Source organism: Macaca thibetana, chromosome 12 (assembly GCF_024542745.1).
Source record: "Macaca thibetana thibetana isolate TM-01 chromosome 12, ASM2454274v1, whole genome shotgun sequence".
NCBI classification, from domain to species: Eukaryota; Metazoa; Chordata; class Mammalia; order Primates; family Cercopithecidae; genus Macaca; species Macaca thibetana.
Window position 1 is genome coordinate 48,219,657 of NC_065589.1, and position 24,521 is coordinate 48,244,177.

Here is a 24,521-nt window from a genome sequence, read left to right on the forward strand (position 1 = left end):
TTCTGTTGTTGTTTTGTTTTGTTTTTGTTGTTTTTTTGAGATGGAGTCTCTCTCTGTCAACCAGACTGGCGTGATCTCAGCTCACTGTAACCTCTACCTCCTGGGTTCAAGCAATTCTCCTGCCTCAGCCTTACATGCAGCTGGGATTACAGGTGCCTGCCACCACGCCTGGCTAATTTTTGTATTTTTTAGTAGAGGCGGAGTTTCGCCATGTTGGCCAGACTGGTCTCGATCTCCTGACCTCAGGTGATCCTCCTGCCTCGGCCTCCCAAAGTGCTGGGATTGCAGGGTTGAGCCACTGCGCCCCGCCAAAAAATATTCTTTATTTATCTTTATCAATAGAAAATAAATTAACATCCTAAAAACAGCAGAAAGCCTCACTGATGAGTAGCTTCTGGCTTTTGTTCTGAGATTACTAAAGCTAGATGCCATTCCAGATAAGAAACAAAAATAAATAAATAAAAAGAAAAACAGCAGAAAGTTTTCTTTTAACATTTGAATTTTGTTTATTTTAATGGAAATTTTTTAATATGTTGACATTAAATTTCCTATTGTTGAGAGAAAAAAAATCCAAAGCTCTTAATTATTAAAATCACTGTCTTTATGGATAATTAAGTTAAACTACCCAATATGAAATAATGAGAATTCAAAGATATGTATTTAAAAAACAGGTCTTTTAAAAAATGTAGAAAACTTTAGAACTACTATATGTCTGATCTTATGAATGGCTGAAATAATTAACCATATAATTCTGTAACCCTAATTAACCATGATTTATAGAAAATCAGTAAAAACTCACCTTCCCAAACTATTTTATGAATGTAATAGAACTTTGTATCAGTGATGAGAAAGAACAGTAATTTGTACAAAGGAAGTTTAATATAAAGAAACATTAACTAGTAATAGAAATTAACTACGAATGGGTAAAGAAAATTCTGAAGAATAAAAATAAGTTGAGTAAAATGGACATTGTACTTGCAAAATCTTAAACCCTTCGATTTATTGAAAGAGAACTGTTAATGATAAGTTGTTCTGAAAGCAAGCTTCTATTTACCTTTCAGGGCTGGATTTCTCTATAGGCCTATAGACACATGCAGCAAAAGAAATTTCTTCCAGTCACTTCTTCTGAATGTGTGCTTATAAACTCCTTTTTTTGTGTGTTAAACTTTTTCATTTACTGAAAGAAAACTGTTAAAGATGAGCCATCTGAAAGTAAGCTTCTATTTACTTTTCAGGACTGAGTATCTCTATGGAGACAGAATCATACGGGAAAAGAAACTTCTTCCAATAACTTCTTAATATGTGCTTACAAACCCGTTTTCCTGTTAAACTCTCCCATTCACTGGTAGAAAACAGTGAACAGGTACTACTTGTATGATTGAGATAGAGCACCCAAAGGAAAAAAAAAATGTAAAGAACCACCCCCCACCTCAAACATGGAAATATTGGTGAAGGTTACAGTGTTCATGGTATATTGAATATTAAAAGTTTACTATTGTGGCTGGGCATGGTAGCTCACGTTTGTAATCCCAGCACTTTGGGAGACCAGGCCAGGCGGATCATGAGGTCAGTAGTTTGAGACCTGCCTGGCTAGCGTGGTGAAATCCCATCTCTACTAAAAATACAAAAATTAGCCAGGCATGGTGGCGCATAATCCCAGCTACTTGGGAGGCTGAGGTAGGAGAATAGCTTTACCTCGGGAGCTGGAGGTTGCAGTGAGCCGAGATCATGCCCCTGCATGCCCAGAGTTTACTATTATGTTATGAGCTAGGGATGGTAAGCAGGGAACTACACTTGCAGGTGCCTGCACAACTCGCTGGGAAAACACTGGGGTACCTGCGAGACTCACTGGATGTCAAGAGAAGCCACTCACTGAGATGACATTGAGCTCCCTAGGAAGAAGCTGAGGTGGTTCCACTAACCTTTCTAAGGATAAGCATTATCATGTGCCCTATGTGCTGCTGGACTGGCATGTGCAGGAAGAGGACACCAAAGCATCTGCTCTATTGATGTCCTAGTGAATGCCAAATAACTACCACAATCTGATTTTTCTGGTAACCTCTAGTTTAGAACCTTGTTTCAATCTAAAAACCTCCTGCTCCCTGCCATGAATCTAGAGATTGTTACATATCTGTAGCTTCTGGGTCTGACCAACCCTGCAGGGCAGATTCTGTGTCCACTAGTTCAGACATTCTTCAGATAGAGTAAGTGGATAGCAGAGAGGGAAGCAATAGAGAAGGAAACAGGATCCTATTCTTCTTGAGCCAAGGCGGGAATATTGAAAGAAGAGAAAGATTCTCCCCCTAAAATATAAATAGTCACATTAGTTTATGAATTTATTGCTTTACTATGATTGGGTTGCATTTCAAAGAAGCAGAAGAATATATGCAAAAGATACAATTGCTCTCCTAAATGAACTAAGGATTTTAATTTCACTGTAAAATAAAAAATTAATTTAAAATTTCAAATACAGAACTTAGTAGCTGATGGGAAATAATTCTCCATGTCCTATCACATTTCTGCACCTCTTTTGAACAGAGTTATTCCAACTTTTGCTTAGGACTATTTTTTTATGAATGTTTGTAGAGCAAACAGCTTTGGAAGACAGAAAGAGCATCTCCCTTAGGAGCAGAAGGCAGATTTATGGTCTTCAAAAATAATAAAATAATGTCTGCCTCCAAAGGAGAAGTTGAACAAGTTTTCTAACAGCTTAATCTAACATCAGATTGTTCTTCAGCTAGGGCGTACATCTACTGTGTGCCCACCATCCACACAGAACACTCTGCATCTGCTTTGGAACTTTGACTGTCAAGGGTAACTGAGGTGAACATAAAGCTCATACTTCTTGCCATGTCATGAATAATAAAATCCATTATCTTTTAAGCAAGAGTCTCTGTTCTCTGCCAGCATGTATAAAACCTTGGAAGGCTAGTCCCTTAGCTTATATGAGAGGTAAAACTCCATACCCTCACAGTTCTTGAGAGTAGTAGCACACAAAAAATAATGACTAGATTGGTTAAAAGCACTATCTGAGATGAATTACCAACAAACTGTGAGATTAATAGTTTATAATAAAGTCAATTTGACACAGAGAGCAATGTTGATATTTTGAAATCAGTGGACAATTACGGCAACTTCTAAAAAATTAAAAAAAAAAATCAAGGGTGATATTTTCCTCTACTTCTCCAAAGAATCTACAATAAAGCCTGGTGAAATACGTGTAGAATATTTTCAAAGGAATACTCTATTAGATTTGTATCGTTGCATAACAAATCATCATAGGTCAAGTGACTTAAAACAAATACATTACTTATTTCACAGTTACAATGGGTCTCTAGTCCAGGCACAGCTGGTCTGGGTTCCCTGCTTACGGTATCACAAGGTTGCAGTCAAGGTGATTGTAGGCAGGGCTGAAGCTCAGAGTCATCTTCCAAGCTCATTCATGTTGCTGGCAGGATTCAGTTCCTTGTACTTGTATGACTGAAGTCTACTTCCTTGCTCACTGGAAGCTGCTCTTTGATCCTAGAGTCCCACGACTTACTTCAAAGCCAGCAGGAAAATCTCTTTCTTCAAAAAGGGTCTAGTTCACATTCTAAAGACTTTCAGTAGATTAAGTAGGCCCACATAGAGTAATCCTCATTTTGATTAACACAAAATGAAGTGATTTACGATGTTAATTACATCTAAAAAATTCCCTCACCTTAGTCATATAAGGTGACCTAATCACAGGAAAGACCATCTCATCATATTCACAGGTCCTGCCAACCCTCAAGGGGAGGGGATTCTACACAGAATGCACACCCAAGTACATTACAATTCTGCCTTTCCAGACACGTTAAAAGAAAAATAATTATTATTACAGCTGGCCATGATGGCACATGTCTGTAGTCCCAGCTACTCCAGAGGTTGAGGTGGGAGTATCGCTTGAGACCAAGAGTTCTGGGCTGTAGTGCGCTAGGCTCATAGGGTGTCTACCCTAAGTTTGACATCAACATGTTGATCTCCTGAGAGTGATGGACCACCAGTTTGCTGAAGAAGAGCTGAACCAACCTAGGTTGGGACTAGAGCACATCAAAACTCCTGTGCTGATCAGTAGTGGAATTGAGCTTGTGAATAGCCGCTGTACTCAAGCCAGAGCAACACAGTGAGACTTGGTCTCTAAAATAATAATAGTTATTACTATTATCACATAACTTCTAAAAAGTATAATAATACTTATTTCATAATTAATATTGTTTTTACACAATAATAATTGTGTTTCTTTTATGGAATTAATATTTAAAAATAATATTTTAAAATATAAAATGAATCCTATTGAAGGTTTAAGAAAAAATATAGTTCAATGGAAAGATAACCAAATTGAGAACAGAATGTATTCTAGTCCAGATTCTGCTATTAATACGTTTGCTGTCTTTAACAAATTTTATCTTTATTTCTTAATTTATTGTTTATCACCCATTTCTGAAATGTATTTTAAGTGGTACTTATACAATATAGCCAGCAAAGCAAAACATGAAAAAAAAAAAGCAATCAAACAAGAAAACATATGAAGATATTTGGTAATATCAGTATTAGGTAAATTAAGCCATGCAGTGACTGCTTATTCAGCCTATACAGATTTACTAGTGAGGCATATGAGGAGAAATCTGAGATGACTGGATTTGGGTTTTAGATTTAGAAATCTGGGAAGGAAATTCTGAATAGGAGACCTGTAATATCTGTCACAAGCCTGGAGAAAAAAGGTTGACCAAATTTGGCATTTGGTCTAGTTTAGGAGTGATAGAGGCAGCAAGATTTTGTGGAAATTGGTAATGTTTAATCAGACATGGAAATTAATATTTTGAGATTGTTCACATTGTCCGGAAAAAAACATTATTTTATTCAAGCTATAATATGGAGACTGACTTCTATTCACTCGGGCAGATACAGCAAGATATTTTGTCTCAAAAGTGTATTAAAAAGTTTAATCAAGAAGTTAGATAATTTATGAGATAAGAAATGACTAGGAAGATGGAGGAAAAAAGCTGGAATTTGATGGACAAAATGTATCTTTGAATAAATCCAAGCATTCCAGATTCTAGACTTAAAACCTCAACATTAATGAAAAACAGTTCATTGATACTTTTAGGTTTCCTCAGGAAAAAGTGACCCAGCACAAAGAACTGCTAGTAAGACAAGATATATATCGCTGAAAGGAAGGTAATTATGAATGAATGATTTTTGGAGTGTATCTTTTGGATTGATTTCTGAAGAAACCTGTCTGGAATCAGACACCCTATTTTTGTGCCATGAGGTCATCAGAAGAAACCTCTTTGGATTTATGTTGGATTCCTATGAAAGCAAAACTTTTATAAGTGAAAACTAAATATATTTACTACTGAAACATGATAAGCCATCACATAGAAGCACTGCTTTGTGTCTTCTGCAGAATATTATAGACATTACAAAGGAATTCTTTATTTCCATACAATAAAGAATTTGGTAGTTTTAATATCATAAGTCGTCCTAAGTCCACAGATAAAACATTAACCAGTAGTGGGAGAAAAATGCCAAGTTAAATTGCAATTTTGCTCAGAGGGATTCAGAATGGATTTATTATATTCTATGATTACTTAATAACATGCTCGATACACTCAGATGTCTGTGTGTACATGTGAGGGGTGAGTTTTATCCCAATGCACTTGAAAATTAAATACCATAAAATTATGAATCATGAATTAAATGAAATCCCATATGTGTCCATGGGCTAATTAGAATTGGGAAACTCAGTTTACATCTTTTAAAAATTGTTTTGACGGCTGGGCGCGGTGGCTCAAGCCTGTAATCCCAGCACTTTGGGAGGCCGAGGCGGGCGGATCACAAGGTCAGGAGATCGAGACCACAGTGAAACCCCGTCTCTACTAAAAATACAAAAAATTAGCCGGGCACGGTGGCGGGCGCCTGTAGTCCCAGCTACTCGGGAGGCTGAGGCAGGAGAATGGCGGGAACCCGGGAGACGGAGCTTGCAGTGAGCCGAGATCGCGCCACTGCACTCCAGCCTGGGCAACAGCGTGAGACTCCGTCTCAAAAAAAAAAAAAAAAAAAAAAAAAAAAAAAAAAAAAAAAAAAATTGTTTTGACAGCTTTGTTCATTACATGCATCCATCTATCTATCACCTACCTAAGATGTTTTCCTCTGTAATACTTAATAAAAAGAAGCTTAAATAAACAATGGTTTATTTTCGTAATTAACAAAGTTTGGAAGCTAGCATTTGCTGTTGTGTCAAATTGATTCAGTGGTTCTACTTAAGGAACGTGGTTGACATCTCATGAATTTTCTTGCCATGTTCCTCACGTTTAAAAGGGGATGTTCCAAATATTGTGTTGAACATTTGAACTTTGAATTCAAATGTAGGAAACTGCATGGTTTCATCAAGCAGAAAAGAAAAAAAAAAACCTTTCTCTGAAACTCTCTTACCTTTTAGCAAGCTGTCTTGAAAAGACTCAACTTCCAGGGTGCTGCCTCTTGAACTTAGTCAGAGGACCAGGTTCATATTTTCTGAAACAAAGTCATCTCTGCTCAATATTTGGAGAACATCAGAGGTTTAAAAACAAAAATGGAAAAATAATAGATTTGGGATAGATAGTCTGCCATTTGTAATTAATCCATCATTTACAAATACTGAAGAAACACATTTTTAAAGCAAGGTTATGAAAATTATTTAGGTAGTTTGTCAGTTTGTGTCTCATGAGATACTGGTAGGTACTCCACTATGTGCTATGCTAAATATGCCCTAGTTTGTCTCTTTTTCATTAAAACAAAGCCCAAATCCCCAGTCATTTTTCCCTTCAGAAATTTTTTTGTCGTTACTTGGAAGTATCTTTACCCTCAGGCATGTTAATCCCAGAAGATGGAACAATGAACAATCATTTACTGGTGCTCTCTGATTCTTCTGGACTCAGCCTACACACTGTCTTCCAGAGTCTTCACGCTGCCTGGGTATTTGCATGATATCACTGTGGACACATCAGGGTCATCACTGTGTGGATTTCACAGCTTGGCCTATAGGGAGCTACGTCAACCCAGATATTTTTTCACTCCGTTAGTGGCTCCCTCAGTTATTAGCCTCAAGGCAGGATTCATCCTGATTCTGAAAAATTCAGCTTTAGATTCTGCAGAGCCCAAGAGCTGGCATCTGTCTTTGAGTCTCTGGAAATACACTAATAATTGAGACCTTATAAATTATTAACCTAGATGACATTCCCCAAACCTCTTAGTTCTCTGAAATGTTTTCCACCATTGGATTCTTCAGCTCTGTGACAGACTGCATCTATCTAGGGATGTAATTACCTAGTCCTTTTAGCCAAAACTTACAGAACAGTCATTTTGTTTTTACCTGCTCTCATTTCTGGAGCTTCCCTGAGATGGAAAATACCATGAGGAGTTAGTATTGCTATGGCCGGCCCCTTTCTCTGCACCTGTCCTCATGTGGCTGTCTTGGATTTGTTGTCCCAACGTTTCCTAAGGAAACAGAGTGCTATTGTCACTTATGTGTCTAATGCATACCCATATATATTAAAAGGCCCTATATGGCTCATGACTGTGGTATTTTTAGGTGTCCTGCAAAGTAGCTCTCAGTGTAAAACACTAGAGACAGTATTTTCTTGCTGTTACATATTGCAAGAGAGAGCGAGCCCCTTGCAACCAGTAAGTATTGTGGGTGTTTCTGCTTCACAGAATGTTGGACTTTGCTTCTGGAGCACACTCATATTTTTAAAGGACAATTATTACTTTGTGTTTGATATCTTTGATGTCATGGCTCAGATGTTCCTCTGGTCATCTTGCTAGTATGTCTTGAATGACTGCAAGATTTTTCTGAGAACCACGTGGTTCTATTTGACTGCTCTATGCTCATTTCACTCAAACTGGTAGCAAAATTGTGGGTCCTTAAGTCATCCCCATGACTCTTATTTTCTTTCCCATGATTCTATGTTCTGGGGAGTCCTTAGGACAATTCCCATTTTAGAATCCTTTAGTGATACAGTTCTATCCTGGAATTGCTGATCCATAGTCAAAGCAAACAATAAAAAGGTCTCTATCGGGGCATCAACTCATGGCTTACTCTTCGTTGACTTTTCCTTTATGATTAACTTTACTTAAGATAAGACCTGAGGATGTCTCTATGGGGCCACGAGAACTTTGAACTTCTTTGATACTGTTGAAGTCTATGTAATCCCTGCTATGCTTTGTCTCAGCTGAATTCATTATGGAAGATTTAATTCTTTCATCCTTCTCTGTCTTGTCCAAAACTCCAGTAACATGGAAGATGTTTTTTTTTTTCCTTCTTAACTGTGGCATGGGTTCAAAAATGATTTAAAGTTATCAGATATGGACACTGAGGATAAGATGCCTTGTGATCATGTAGTATTGTGTGGTCTTAGAGAATTTAATATCATTTACATCTCCTCTGAGCCATACACTAATTGAAACTCAAAAACTTTGTCTTCCACGTATTAGCACACATGTTCTAACAACACACACAGTTTTTGGTGCATGGTGGCTTCAGTTATGATCTTAGCACTTATTTTATTACTTGTTTAATGATATTAGTTATTTTAAAAACAATTTGTAAATATGCTTTATGAGATAATTTTAGATTTATGGAACACTTGAAAATATAGTAGAATCCCTGTATATCGTCCGCTCAACTTTCCCTAATTTTAACAATGTAACTGCAGTCTATTTGTCAAAACTAAGCAATTAATATTGGTACAATACTAGTGATTACAGGCTCTATTCCTATTCTATTGGTTTTTCTGCTAATGTTTATTTTCTGTTTAGTATCCAGTCCAGGCTACCACATTACATTTTGTCCTCATATCTTCTTCATCTTTTCTTGTCTGTGACAGTTTATCAGGTTTTTCTTGTTTTTGATAACCTTGACAGCTTTGACAAGTACTAGTCAGGTACTTAGTAGAATGTCTTTAAATTGGGGTGGTTTGTCTGATGTTTTATCATGGTTAGTCTGAGGTTATTGGATTTGGGGAAAGAATACCAAGGAGATGAAGTACCATTTTCATTGCATCATATCATGGGGCATATTAAATCAACATGACGGATCACTGGTAATATTAATCTTGACAACTGGTTAAGCTGCTATCTGCCAAGTTTCTTAACTGTAAAGTTACTATTTTTTTATTTTTCATATACTATTTTTTGGAATTGAATCATTAAATCCACCACTAATTCAAGGAGGAAGAAGTAAGCTCTGCTTTCTGGAGTGGGGACTATCTATGTATCATCTATCAGTCAGTCAATCAATCAATCATTTAGAATTGTTCTATAAGATAGATTTGCCCCTTCTCAAATTAATTTTTGTTCACTTTTTAATTTGTATGAGTATGGATCAATAGATATTTAATTTCTTGAGTTATAATCCAGTATTATCATTATTTATTTGTTGCTTGAATGGTTTGTTTTACCTTTGCCCATTTAGAACTTTTCCAGATTATTTCCTGTGTCCTTTTGAATTTCTCTCACAATTTTCTCTGTGTGTGTTTGTGTGTGTGTGTGTGTGTGTGTGTGAGAGCATGTCTTTATTTTCTGGCCCTAAAAAAGGCCAGGTTTAGCTTCTGTTTTCTTGCCCAACCCCTAGACTCATCCATTTCTCCAAGGAGCCTTGGTTCCATTTATTTATTTATTTATTTATTTATTTATTTATTTATTTTTATTTTTTTGTATTTTTATTTATTTATTTATTATTATTATTATACTTTAAGTTCTAGGGTACATGTGCATAACATGCAGGTTTGTTACATATGTATACTTGTGCCATGTTGCTGTCCTGCACCCATCAACTCGTCAGCACCCATCAACTTGTCATTTACATCAGGTATAACTCCCAATGCAATCCCTCCCCACTCCCCCCTCCCCATGATAGGCCCCGGTGCATGATGTTCCCCTTCCCGAGTCCAAGTGATCTCATTGTTCAGTTCCCACCTATGAGTGAGAACATGCGGTGTTTGGTTTTCTGTTCTTGTGATAGTTTGCTAAGAATGATGGTTTCCAGCTGCATCCATGTCCCTACAAAGGACACAAACTCATCCTTTTTGATGGCTGCATAGTATTCCATGGTGTATATGTGCCACATTTTCTTAATCCAGTCTGTCACTGATGGACATTTGGGTTGATTCCAAGTCTTTGCTATTGTGAATAGTGCCGCAATAAACATACTTGTGCATGTGTCTTTATAGCAGCATGATTTATAATCCTTTGGGTATATCCCCAGTAATGGGATGGCTGGGTCATATAGTACATCTAGTTCTAGTTCCTTGAGGAATCTCCATACTGTTTTCCATAATGGTTGAACTAGTTTACAATCCCACCAACAGTGTGAAAGGTTCCTTTTATTGGAGAATGGTATTTCTACATCAAGATCTGAGCATTCGTATGCTAATTGCCATTGAGGAGTCACTGTTTCTAGACCATCTGAGAAGACATAACTAGGAAATATATGTAGATTACTAACCAAGGTATAAACATACTGTAATTATTTTACATAAATCTGTATGAATATGTATGAATATGAAAATAAACATGAGTTCATACTACCTTTAGTACCACATCATCATTCTAGCAGACCCCCACCCCAACTTCTATATTTTCACTTATTTTTCTGACAGTATAACCATTGTTCCCATTATCTACTATTTATGTACTTGTCCAATGTTAGTATACATATAGTTTAAGAACTGCTAACCCATACCCTTGTGAGAATAAAATACTATTTAAATACAGGTTTTGGTTGTATGTTTTTAGTTTTACATCATCTAGTCAAAACACAATTTTTCCAATTTCATATAGATCATCACCCTTTTCCCCACATCTTTCAGCGAACTTGGGCCATATATTTGTAATACAGTTAGATTCACTTGTCACAGTCTGCATTCCACTGCCTGGTTCCTCAAGATCTTAATTAATTTTTCCAGGGGTTTTAAATTTATTATTTATGATGTCTCTACATATTCTCCCTGAATGCTTCTTAACTGATACACTTTCATGACGTTAATGGCACTCAGATATACTAGAGAGCTCAACCAAAATGCAAGCATATCATTATTTTCTCATGATCAGATTATGAATAATGCATTTTTCACTATCTGTATCCCATACAGAGAGACCTTAATACCAGTATCAAAATATAGTAGTGTTACCATTTTTCCCTTTTTGTTTGGCTTATACTATGAAGATTGGCACAGTCTATGTGGGAGTTGATCTGTATGACACAGTTTTGATGATCAGATCATCAAATCTGATGAGAATGTGATGAGAATGCATTCCTGGTTCTTACTAGTAGTGATTGGTCTGCAGTGAAAATGGATCATTTTCTCTCAATAGTCCTTGATAGGATATCAAAAGCAACAGTGCTGGTACACTAAGCTTTACCAGCTTGGGAATAAGATAGAATAAGGCTCCTAGTTTTTCTGGCTTTGGTGTCCACTGAGTGATACTGAAACTCTCTGTGAAACATCGTCTAAGTAATTTTTGAAATTTCATGGTTTTCCTTACATGCTGTCACAATTGAGTCAGCAGTCAGCTCATTGCTAATACTACTTTATTGAGCATCTATAGAGTGTTGCTGAAACTGCCCAAGTAGTATTATTTTCAGAATCCATTGAGTAATAATACATCAAATTGGAACTACTATTTCACTCTATGGATGTCTGTGTTATAATACTGAGTATACCAATAATCTGTTTATTTCTTTTGGATGAATATTGATTTCCTAGTTTTTGTTATAATTTGGGAAAGTTTCAACCCCCTTCTCTGATATTTTTATGGAGAAATCCAAAGTGAAAAGGCCTATGTTATAATATTTTACACACTTTTAACTTATTTTTATATGTATTTTATATTTTTAACTGATTGATTGATTCATTCATTTATCTCTGCTTTTATATGGTACATCTTACATTTATACAATTGAATATTAAAAGAAAAGGCTAACAGGAAGGAAAGAAAATGCCAGTGACACTGTGCTCTTTTGTATTTCTTATTGCGTTTGTGGTTAAAGTTTTAATTTCATGTTTATAAATTATTTGTGTCTTATCTTCCATTTACATTCCTGATAGTGTCCCCAGTCAATCTTTTAGTTTTTTTTTTCTCTTTGATTTGTAAGATTATGTTCACACACACACACACACACACACACATAAAACACATATATATGTATATAAAATAACTATATATATTACACACACGTGTGTGTAACATATATATATGTTTATTTTATTAGCTATATAACAGGTATATGCTTTATAATATCTTCTCCCTGCTTGTGGCTTATATTTTTTTAGAATGTTATATGGACATATGTTCTTATTTTGTGCAGTTTATGCTTTTAATACTTTTATTTATTTTGTATGCTTTTGTATAATATTTCTTTCTTTCCTTCCTCCCTCCTTCCCTTCCTTCCTTCCTTCCTTCCTTCCTTCCTTCCTTCCTTCCTTCCTTCCTTCCTTCCTTCCTTCCTTCTTTCTTTTTTCAAAGAAGAACCTTAACATTTTGCAATGGAATTCCTAGTTGCCTTTTATACTGAGACCAGGTGAAGTAAAAAGGCAAATCACACCGTGAAAAATATATTTGCAATTCATACAACAGAAAAACATTTTATATTCAGATTATAATAATTAATCAATAAGCAAAACAAATGAAGATATTGCTAAAAAATCTAAAAAGCTGCTTTGTAAGAAAGCAAGCCCAAATGTCTAAGAAAGAGGAAAATGTTCTCAACCTTGTTAGGAATCAGGTAGATGCAAATTTAAATCACAATGAGATACCATCATATACCCAAGAGATTTGTAGAAATTATGCAATCTGAACAAATGATGGATAAATGTGGAACAATGAAAACTCTTATATAATGCCAATAAATAATGTAAAATCTGAAAATGTTAGGTAGTATTTAGTAAAGCAGAAGATAAGCAGATCCTATTGGTTTACAATTCCGTACTTGAGAATATATACCACAAGAATGAAAGTTTTTGAGTATCCATAAACATGCAAGAGATAGCAACAGCATTGTTTCTCATATATCAAAGCTAGAAATAACCCTAAACCCTATTTCCAGCCTAAATAACCCAAGGCTGGAAATAACCCTTCTAATATCCATAGAAGGAATAAGTAAATAATGGTATACTGATATGGAAAGCTGTAATTACAGTCATGGAAATAAAAGTATTGCATAAATAAGTACAAACATGGAAGAATCTTACAGATATAATGTTGAGAGAGAGAGAGAGAGATCAGAAACAACACAACTTATGCAATTTGATTACATTTAAACAAAGTCCAAATCTTGTTTAGATACTAATAAAATGATTAAGAATAATAGAGAAGTAAAGCCCATAAATGTTGCATTAGTAAATTGCTCCTGGAAGGATGAAGAAGGTCATGATGAGGAAGAGGCATGTAGAGGCTTCTGGAATACAATAAAATGTATTTAAAGATCATTCCACAAAATACTGTGGTTAGGTTCAGCTTCATCATCTAAATAATATAAATGTTAATACAGGTAAATTAACTGAAATTTCTATACTGTGTTATTATAGGTTATTTTTACATTTTTGTTTATATGTATTTTGGGAGATATATAGGGGTATGTGTGTGTGTGTGTGTGTGTGTGTGTGTGTCTGTGTGATGGGTTTTAATAATTTGATGGTAAATATTTAAAATCCAGATCTAAAAGAAATGAAATAGTTTGTAACTCTTCATTATGTCAAGTTATCAAGTGTGAAATATATTTTGTTTTTAATTGTGTCTGCTTACATGGAGTTTCTAGAATATCTAAAATCCTAGGGGAAAAAAAAATAACATTTTAAGCTGCTAAATCCAGTGTGCTTAAATTATTTATCACCAAAATTCACTGAATAAATTTAGCCCTATTAAAATATTCTTCAATCAACTCTGTGCCCCAGTTTGGTGACATGTGGAATATTTCCAATTACTTTAGGGCATCTCTAAATTCTGCACAAATTTTAGTAGTAATTTAATTTTTTTGAGCTTACACTCTATTAACCACTGGAATTCAGATATATCTGAGGATGTGTAACCGATCAGTTGAGTACCTAGCCAAGAGTCAATTAGGACGTGAAACTGAATAGCCTATTAGGAAATAATGTTAACATAGGGTCAGTACTATGAGAGAGAGGCAGGCTAAATTAATGAGTAAGGGTACAGGTTACAAACTCAGAAGCAAGCAAATTTAACTTGCCTCTCCCAATTCTGTTTTACATGACTTTGGGCATGCTATTTACTCTTTGGGGGCCATATTTTTCTATATACAATGTGGCACATTAATAGTACCTAATGCATTTCTTGTTGAGTATTAAGTAAAATAATACATTATAAGGCTTAGCTAAATGTCAGGTATGTATCACACTCTCAATATGTGGTAGCTTTTTTTTGTTTTTTACAATGTTTAATTTAAGACTTGTTAATATAATAGTTTCTCAGTGTTCAGAGGATTGACCTAATTGAAGAGAGTGTAGTGTTGCTGTGCTTATTGATCATAGCAATGTCTCGCCTACATTCAGGTGAAAGTGACAGAGTAGGGAGGCAGTGTCCAAGGGAGGTATGTAGGATTTTAGATTCCAGAAGCTTTGGAAGAGAACCTGAAGGTCATTATACATAAGATAAAATAAATGCTATACATTACTTGGTATCTGTCAATTTTTTGTGAAAACAAATAAAGTGAAATTTTAGAAATAATTGGCAAAAACATTGATGGGAGGTGAAGGTATATAGAAGAATCTGTAAAATTCACTATATAATCATATATGGCACTTAAAGCTGAAGGCAGTGTATTTGAAAAACTAAAAGATAATACAATGTCTGAAGTCCAAACTTAGTGAGATCTCAGAATTAAAACAGCATTTATGTGTTTATAATAAAGATGAAGATACTCCATAAGAGATGATCCATATCTTCTATCATGATGAGCTTCCAAATTCTAAGATAAGCTTCTAAAATTGGAAAGTATTTGAATGTCTTATGACCAGTATGATTCTAGGCTGCTGCAATGCTCTAACATTCCTTCCAAAATTACTAGTTAATTCCAATATTATAAAGAAATAATATTACGAGTGGATGGAATTTTCAGGATGTAGAGAAGAAAGAACAGATTTCTAAAAAGACACCCTTATCATATAGAGTTTAGAACATGGAATTCTTGGTTAATATCAGTATATTATAACATGGTATAATAGTGATGACCAGCCAAATTTTGCTGCAATAATAGATGAACCAAAATATTATTGGTTTATAAATATGTAAGTTTCTCACTTACACTGTGTGATTGTTGTATATATGAATATTATTTTTACTGATAACCATAGTTAATAGTCACAATTTATTTCTAGCTTTATTATTTCCCCAAGCCAAAAAAAAAAAAAATAAATCTTTAAAATGGTTTCAGAATAATGAAGCAGAATTTGAACAAAGTCCTCTTGGAACAATGACCAAAACAGCACATTTTTTCATTTGCTTCCATGGAATTAGTTGCTAACACCTTTAATAGCAAATTTATTTCTGAAATATTATACATACTGTGATGACAAGAGCTAAATTTAGGCTGTTCACTGTTTTATTGCTGATGAATAGAGATAAATGTGTCAAATGTGGGATTCATTAAAACACGGTACTTCAAAACGTGAGAAAGAGCCATTCTTTCTACTATTGCAAAGCATCACTAGATTACTTTTAGAGCAGGGATTCAAAGATGTGATGGAAAATTGGAATTCGTATGTGAAAAGTTTTCTGGACTCAGGACAGAAACAATCTTATTCCAATGGCTTGTTAGAAAAAATAGTCTGAACAATGTAAATAACTTTTCTCACTTTATGACCTTTCTAGGACAAGATAATGTATTTTTGAAATCTATATAAAATTGTGCAAAAGTAAGAGAACATTTTCTCTTTTATACATTCAAACACTGTTCTCAATTCTTCTTCTTTTTTCTTTTTTTTTTTTTGACAAGAGTTTATCTATTGTTGCCCAGTCTGAAGTGTAATGGCGCGAACTTGGTTCACTGCAACCTCCCCCTGATGGGTTCAAGTGATTCTCCTGCCTCAGCCTCCTAAGTAGCTGGGATTACAGGCACCTGCCACAATGCCCGGCTAATTTTTGTATTTTAGTAGAGATGAGGTTTTGCCATGTTGGCCAGGCTGGTCTCAAACTCCTGACCTCCAGTGATCTACCAACCTCGGCTTCCCAAAGTGCTGGGATTATAGATGTCAGCCACTGCGCCCAGCCTGTTCTCAATTCTTTAATAGCAACCATGATAACATGCTGCATTAGCCTCCTTTGGCTACCATAGTAAGCTATCACAGACCTGGTGGCTTAAAAAACAGAAATTTATTTCTGACAGTTCTAGAGGCTGGCAGCTCACAATCAAAGCAGATTAGTTTCTCCTGAGGCCTCTCTTTGGCTCTCAGGTAGCATCCTCCTCTGAGATCCCTTTCCTCTGTCTCTGGGTGTCTCTGGTGCCTCTTTCTCTTCTTATAAGGACATCAGTCCCATTAGATTAGAGCCCTACCTCTATGACCTCATTTAACTTTGCCTCCTTATAGGCCCTATCTCCAAATACAGTCACATTGATGGTTAGGTTTGTAACATATGAATTTGGGGAGGACACACACATCAGTCAATAACACACTATTATTCAAAAAGAAAGACACTCTTGAAGCACGAACCTTAATGTGCCTGATCCATAAAGTCTTCCTATTATACACAAACAATATGACAAAGAGAACTGTCTTAGCAAACCAATTTTCAAATTCATAATAACATAAGTCATACTTTAATGCAAGAGTTTCCCCATGTGATTTTTTTGTGGGAACTAAAAAAAAAAAATTTAGTTGATGCTTAACAAAAACAAAGTGGGGAAAGGACAACCTTTTCAACAAATGGTGCTGGGATAATTAACTAGCTACATGTAGAAGAATGAAACTGGATCTTCATCTCTCACCTTATATAAAAATCAACTCAAGATGGATTAAGGACTTAAACCAAAAAACCGAAACTATAAAAATTCTAGAAGATAAAATCAGAAAAACCCTTCTAGACATTGGCTTAGGCAAGGATTTCATGACCAAAAACCCAAAAACAATTGCAATAAAAACAAAGATAAATACCTGGTACCTAATTAAACTAAAGAGCTTTTGCATGGCAAAAGGGACAGTCAACAGAGTAAACAGATAATCCACAGAGTGGGAGAAAATCTTCACAATCTATACATATGGAAAAGGACTAATATCCAGAATCTGCAACAAACTAATATGAATCAGTAAGAAAAAAACAAGCAATCCCATTAAAAAGTGAGGTAAGGACATGAATAGACAATTCTCAAAAGAAGAGGTACAAATGGCCAAGAAACATTTGAAAAAATGCTTAGCATCACTAATGATCACGGAATTGCAAATCAAAAATGTGATACCGACTTACTCCTGTAAGAATAGTCATAATCGGAGAACCAAAAAAAGTAGATGTTGGCATGAATGCGGCAATCAGAGAACACTTCTACACTGCTGGTGGGAATGTAAACTAGTACAGCTGCTATAGAAAACAGTGTGGAGATTCCTTAAAGAACTAAAAGTTTAATCCAGCAATCCCACTACTTTGTATTTACACAGAGGAAAAGAAGTCATCATTTGAAAAAGATACTTGCACACAGGTTTTTATAGCAGCTCAGTTCACAACAGCAAAATCATGGAACCAACCATCAATCAACAAGTGGATAAAGAAACTCTGGTATATATGTATGATGAAATACTACTCAGCTATAAAAAAGGAATGAATTAACAGCATTTGTAATTACCTGGATGAGATTAGAGACCATTATTCTAAGTGAAGTAACTCAGGAATGGAAAACAGAACATTGTATGTTCTCACTGATATGTGGGAGATAAGTTATGAGGACACAAATGCATAAGAATAATACAATGGACTTTGAGGACTTAAGGGGAAGGTTGGGAAGAGGGCGAGGGATAAAAGACAACAAATATGGTAGAGTGTATATTGCTTAAGTGATGACTGCAGGTTATCACAAATTTCCACTAAATAACTTAATGTAACCAAATACTAACTGTACCCCAATAAGTTATGGAAAAATACAATAAAATAAAATGTAGTTGATGTTTGATAATTATACACATTTATAGAATACAGAATATTTTGATACATGTATAAAATTTGTAATGAGCAAGTCACGGTAATTAGTATATCTATTACCTTAAAAATGTATCATTTCTTTATGTTGAGAACTTTCAAAATCCTCTCTTTTAGCTATTTGATGATATACAATAAATTGTTAACTGTAGTCACCCTACAATGCTATAGAGCACTAGAACTTATTCTTCCTATCAATTTTGAATATTCAATTTTGAGTAGGTTGTTGTATATGGTAAAAGATAAGGGTTTAGTTTCATTCTTCCGCATATAAATATTTAGTTTTGCAATACAATTTATGAGGGACTGTTGTTTCTTTAATGTATGTTCTCAGTGCGTTTATCAAAAATCAGTTGGTGGTAAATACACAGATTTATTTTAATTAATTAATTTATTTTATTATACCTTAAGTTCTAGGGTACATGTGCACAACATGCAGTTTTGTTACATAAGTATACATGTGCCATGTTGGTGTGCTGCACCCATTAACTCGTCATTTATGTTAGGTATTTCTCCTAAGGCTATCCCTCCCCTAACCCCCTACCCCATGATAGGCCCTGGTGTGTGATCTTCCCTGCCCTGTGTCCAAGTGTTCTCATTGTTCAATTCCCACCTATGAGTGAGAACATGCCATGTTTGGTTTTCTGTCCTTGCAATAGTTTGCTCAGAATGATGGTTTCCAGCTTCATCCATGTCCCTGCAAAGGACATGAACTCATCCTTTTTTATGGCTGCATAGTATTCCATGGTGTATATGTGCCACATTTTTTTAATCCAGTCTATCACTGATGGACAGTTGGGTTGGTTCCAAGTCTTTGCTATTGTAAATAGTGCCACAATAAATATACGTGTGCATGTGTCTTTATAGTAGCACGATTTATAATCCTTTGGGTATATACCCAGTAATGGGATTGCTGGGTCAAATGGTATTTCTAGTTGTAGATCCTTGAGGAATTGCACACTGTCTTCCACAATTGTTGAACTAGTTTACACTTCCACCAACAATGTAAAAGCATTCCTATTTTTCCACATCCTCTCCAGCACCTGTTGTTTCCTGACTTTTTAATGATCGCCATTGTAACTGGTGTGAGATGGTATCTCATTGTGGTTTTCATTTACATTTCTCTGATGACCAGTGATGATGAGCATTTTTTCATGTGTCTGTTGGCTGCATAAATGTCTTCTTTTGAGAAATGTCTGTTAATATCCTTTGTCCACTTTTTGATGGGGTTGTTTGATTTTTTCATGTAAAATTTGTTTAAGATCTGTGTAGATTCTGGATATTTGTCAGATGGGTAGACTGTGAAAATTTTCTCCCATTCTGTAGGTTGCCTGTTCACTCTGATGGTAGTTTCTTTTGCTGTGCAGAAGCTCCTAGTTTAATTAGATTCTATTTGTCAATTTTGGCTTTCGTTGCCATTGCTTTTGGTGTTTTAGTCATGAAGTCTTTGCCCATGTCTGTGTCCTGAATGGTACTACCTAGGTTTTCTTCTAGGGTTTTTATGGTTTTAGGTCTAACATTTAAGTCTTTAATCCATCTTGAATTAATTTTTGTATAAGGTGTAAGGAAGGGATCCAGTTTCAGCTTTCTAAATATGGCTAGCCAGTTTTCCCAGCACCATTTATTAAATAGGGAATCCTTTCCCCATTTCTTGTTTATGTCAGGGTTGTCAAAGATCAGATGGTTGTAGATGTGTGCTGTTATTTTTGAGGCATCTATTCTGTTCCATTGGTCTATATCTCTGTTTTGGTACCAGTACCATGCTGTTTTGGTTACTGTAGCCTTGTGGTATAGTTTGAAGTTAGGGAGTGTGATGCCCAGCTTTGTTCTTTTTGATTAGGATTGTCTTGGCAATGCAGGCTCTTTTTTGGTGCATATGAACTTTAAAGTCGTTTTTTCCAATTTGTGAAGAAAGTCATTGGAAGCTTGATGGAGATGGCATTGAATTTATAAATTACCTTGAGCAGTATGGCCATTTTCATGATATTGATTCTTCCAAATCATGAGCATGGAATATTCTTCCATTTGTTTCTGTCCTCTTTTATTTCATTGAGCAGTGGTTTGTAGTTCTCCTTGAAGAGGTCCTTCGCATCCCTTGTAAGTTGGATTCCTAGTTATTTTATGCTCTTTGAAGCAATTGTGAGTGGGAGTTCAGTCATAATTTGGCTGTCTGTTTGTCTGTTATTGGTGTATAGGAATGCTTGTGATTTTTGCACATTTATTTTGTATCCTAAGACTTTGCTGAAGTTGCTTATCAGCTTAAGGAGATTTTAGGCTGAGATGTTGGGTTTTCTAAATATACAATCATGTCATCTGCAAACGGGGACAATTTGACTTCTTTTCCTAATTGAGTACCCTTTATTTCTTTCTCTTGCCTGATTGCCCTGAAAAGAAATTCCAACACTATGTTAAATAGGAGTGGTGCAAGAAGGCATCCTTGTCTTGTGCCAGTTTTCAAGGGGAATGTTTCCAGTTTTTACCTATTCAGTATGATATTGGCTGTGGCTTTGTCATAAATAGTTCTTATTATTTTGAGATATGTTCCATCAATACTAGTTTATTGAGAGTTTTTAGCATGAAGGACTGTTGAATTTTGTCAAAGGCCTTTTCTGCATCTATTGAGATAATCATTGGCTTTTGTTGTTGATTCTGTTTATGTGATGGATTGCATTTATTGATTTGCATATGTTGAACCAGCCTTGCATCCCAGGGATGCAGCTAACTTGATCGAGGTGGATAAGTTTTTGGATGTGCCGCTGGATTCAGTTTGCCAGTATTTTATTGAGGATTTTTGCATTGATGTTCATCAGGGATATTGGTCTAAAATTCTCTTTTTTTGTTGTTGTGTCTCTGCCAGGCTTTGGTATCAGGATGATGCTGGCCTCATAAATGAGTTAGGGAGGATTCCCTCTTTTTCTGTTGATTGGAATAGTTTCAGAAGGAATGGTCCCAGCTCCTGTTTGTACCTCTGGTAGAATTCAGCTGTGAATCCATCTGGTCCTGGACTTTTTTTGCTTGGTAGGCTATTAATGCCTCAATTTCAGAACCCGTTATTGCTCTATTCAGGGATTCAACTTCTTCCTGGTTTAGTTTTGGGAGGGTGTGTGTTTCCAGGAATTTATCCATTTCTTCTAGATTTTCTAGTTTATTTATGTAGAGGTGTTTATAGTATTCTCTGATGGTAGTTTGTATTTCTTTGGGGTCGGTGGTGATATCCCCTTTATCGTTTTTTATTGCATCTATTTAATTCTTCTCTCTTTTCTTCTTTATTAGTCTTGCTAGCGGTCTGTCAATTTTGTTGATCTTTTCAAAAAACCAGTTCCTGGATTCATTGATTTTTTGAAGGGTTTTTTTGTGTCTCCATCTCCTTCAGTTCTGCTCTGATATTAGTTGTTTCTTGCCTTCTGCTAGATTTTGAATGTGTTTGCTCTTGCTTCTCTAGTGCTTATAATTGTGATGTTAGGGTTTCGATTTTAGATCTTTCCTATTTTCTCTCATGGGCATTTAGTGCTATAAATTTCCCTCTACACTGCTTTAAATGTATCACAGAGATTCTGGTATGTTGTTTCTTTTTTCTCATTGGTTTCAAAGGACATCTTTATTTATGTCTTCATTTCATTATTTACCCACTAGTCATTTAGGAGCAGGTTGTTCAATTTCCATGTAATTGTGTGGTTCTGACTGAGTTTCTTATTTGATTGCACTGTGATCTGAGACAGTATGTTGTGATTTCTCTTCTTTCACTTTTGCTGAGGAGTGCTTTACTTCCTACTATTGGTCAATTTTGGAATAAGTGTGATGTGGTGCTTAGAAGAATGTATATTCTGTTAATTTGTTATGGAGAGTTCTGGAGATGTCTATTAGATCCACTTGGTACAGAGCTGAGTTCAAGTCCTGGATATCCTTGTTAACCTTCTGTCTCATTGATCTGTCTAATGTTGACAGTGTGGTGTTAAATTCTCCCATTATTATTGTGTGTAAGTCTAAGTCTCATTGTAGGTCTTTAAGGACTTTCTTTATGAATCTGGGTTCTCTTGTATTGGGTGCATGCATATTTAGGATAGTTAGCTCTTCTTGTTGCCTTGATTCCTTTACCATTATGTAATGGCCTTGTTTGTCTCTTTTGATCTTTGTTGGTTTAAAGTCTGTTTTATCAGAGACTGGGATTGCAACCCCTGCTTTTTTTGTTTGTTTTCCGTTTGCTTTGTAGGTCTCCCTCCATCCCTTTATTTTGAACCTATGTGTGTCTTTGCACGTGAGATGGGTCTCCTGCATACAGCACATGATGGGTCTTGACTCTTCATCCAATTTGCCATTCTGTGTCTTTTTATTGGGGCATTTAGCCCATTTACATTTAAGGTTAATATTGTTATGTGTGAATTTGACCCTGTCATTTTGATGTTAGCTGGTTATTTTGCCCGTTAGTTGATGCAGTTTCTTCCTAGCATTGAAGGTCTTTATAATTTGGCATATTTTTTCAGTGGCTGGTACTGGTTGTTCCTTTCCATGTTTAGTGCTTCCTTCAGGAGCTCTTGTAAAGCAGTGGGTGGTGACTAAATCTCTCAGCATTTCCTTGTCTGTAAAGGATTTTATTTCTGTTTCACTTATGAAGCTTAGTTTGGCTGGATATGAAATTCTGGGTTTAAAATTCTTTTCTTTAAGAATGTTGAATATTGGCCCCCACTCTCTTTCGGCTTGTAGGGTTTCTGCTGAGAGATCTGCTGTTAGTCTGATGGGCTTCCCTTTGCTGGTGACCCGACCTTTCTCTCTGGCTGCACTTAACATTTTTTTCTTCATTTCAACCTTGGTGAATCTGACAATTATGTGTCTTGGGGTTGCTCTTCTCGAGGAGTATCTTTGTGGTGTTCTCTGTATTTCCTGAATTTGAATGTTGGCCTGTCTTCCTAGGTTGGGGAAGTTCTCCGGGAAAATATCTGAAGAGTGTTTTCCAGCTTGGTACCAATCTCCCCGTCACTTTCAGGTATACCAGTCAAATGTAGATTTGGTCTTTCCACATAATCCCATATTTCTTGGAGGCTTTGTTCATTTCTTTTTACTCTTTTTTTTCTCTAAACTTCTCTTCTCGCTTCATTTCATTAATTTGATCTTCAATCACTGATACCCTTTCTTCCACTTGACTGAATTGGCTACTGAAGCTTATGCCTGCGTCACGTAGTTCTCGTGCCATGGTTTTCAGTTCCATCAGGTCATTTTTCTAGTTAGCCATTTGTCTAATCTTTTTTTCAAGTTTTTTAGCTTCCTTGTGGTGGGTTTGAACATCCTCCTTTAACTCAGAGAAGTTTGTTATTACTGACCTTCTGAAACCTACTTCTGTCAAGTCGTTAGTCATTTTCTGTCCAGCTTTGTTCCGTTGCTGGTGAGTAGCTGTGATCCTTTGGAGAAGAGATACTCTGGTTTTTAGAATTCTCAGCTTTTCTGCTCTGGTTTCTCCCCATCTTTGTGGTTTTATCTACCTTTGGTCTTTGATCACGGTGACCTACAGATGGGGTTTTGGTGTGGATGTCTTTTTTGTTGATGTTGATGCTATTCCTTTCTGTTTGTAAGTTTTCCTTCTAGCAGTCAGATCCCTCAGTTGCAGGTCTGTTGGAGTTTGCTGGAGGTCCACTCTAGACCCTGTTTGCCTGGGTATCACCAGTGGAGGCTGCAGAACAGCAAATATTGCAGAATAGCAAATATTGCTGCCTGATCCTTCCTCTGGAAGATTTGTCTCAGAGGCACCGGGCCGTATGAGGTGTCAGTCAGCCCCTACTGGGAGGTCTCTCCCAGTTAGGCTACTTGGGGGTCAGGGACCCACTTGAATAGTCAGTCTGTTTATTCTCAGAGCTCCATTTCTGGGAGAACCACTGCTCTCTTCAGAGATGTCAGACAGGGATGTTTAAGTCTGCAGAAGTTTCTGCTGCCTTTTGTTCAGTTATTTCCTGCCCCCAGAGGTGGAGCCTACAGAGGCAGGCAAGCCTCGTTGAGCTGCAGTGGGCTCTACCCAGTTCGAGCTTCCTGGCTGCTTTGTTTACCTACTCAAGCCTCAGCAATGGCGGATGCCCTTCTCCAAGTCAGACTGCCACCTCACAGTTCAATCTCGGACTGCTGCGCTAGCAGTGAGCAAGGCTCATACACGGATATATTTCTGGGTGATCTATTGTTTTCCAGTGGTGACGTCTTTAGGTTTTTATATATATGATAATGTCATTTGCAAAGAGGGATAGTTTGACTTCCTGTCTTCCAACCGGGATGCCCTTTTTTTTTTTTTTTTTGAGACGGAGTCTCGCTCTGTAGCCCAGGCTGGAGTGCAGTGGCTG

The 24,521-nt window shown here is 36.2% G+C and overlaps 1 non-coding gene across 1 annotated transcript; it reads left to right on the top strand.

Moving 5' to 3' along the window:
- The first annotated feature begins 375 nt into the window (after window positions 1–375).
- LOC126933269 (small nucleolar RNA SNORD59) lies at window positions 376–443 on the top strand. The gene has a single exon (XR_007718508.1). It is a non-coding gene; the product is annotated as a small nucleolar RNA SNORD59 (small nucleolar RNA).
- Window positions 444–24,521: the final 24,078 nt, after the last annotated feature.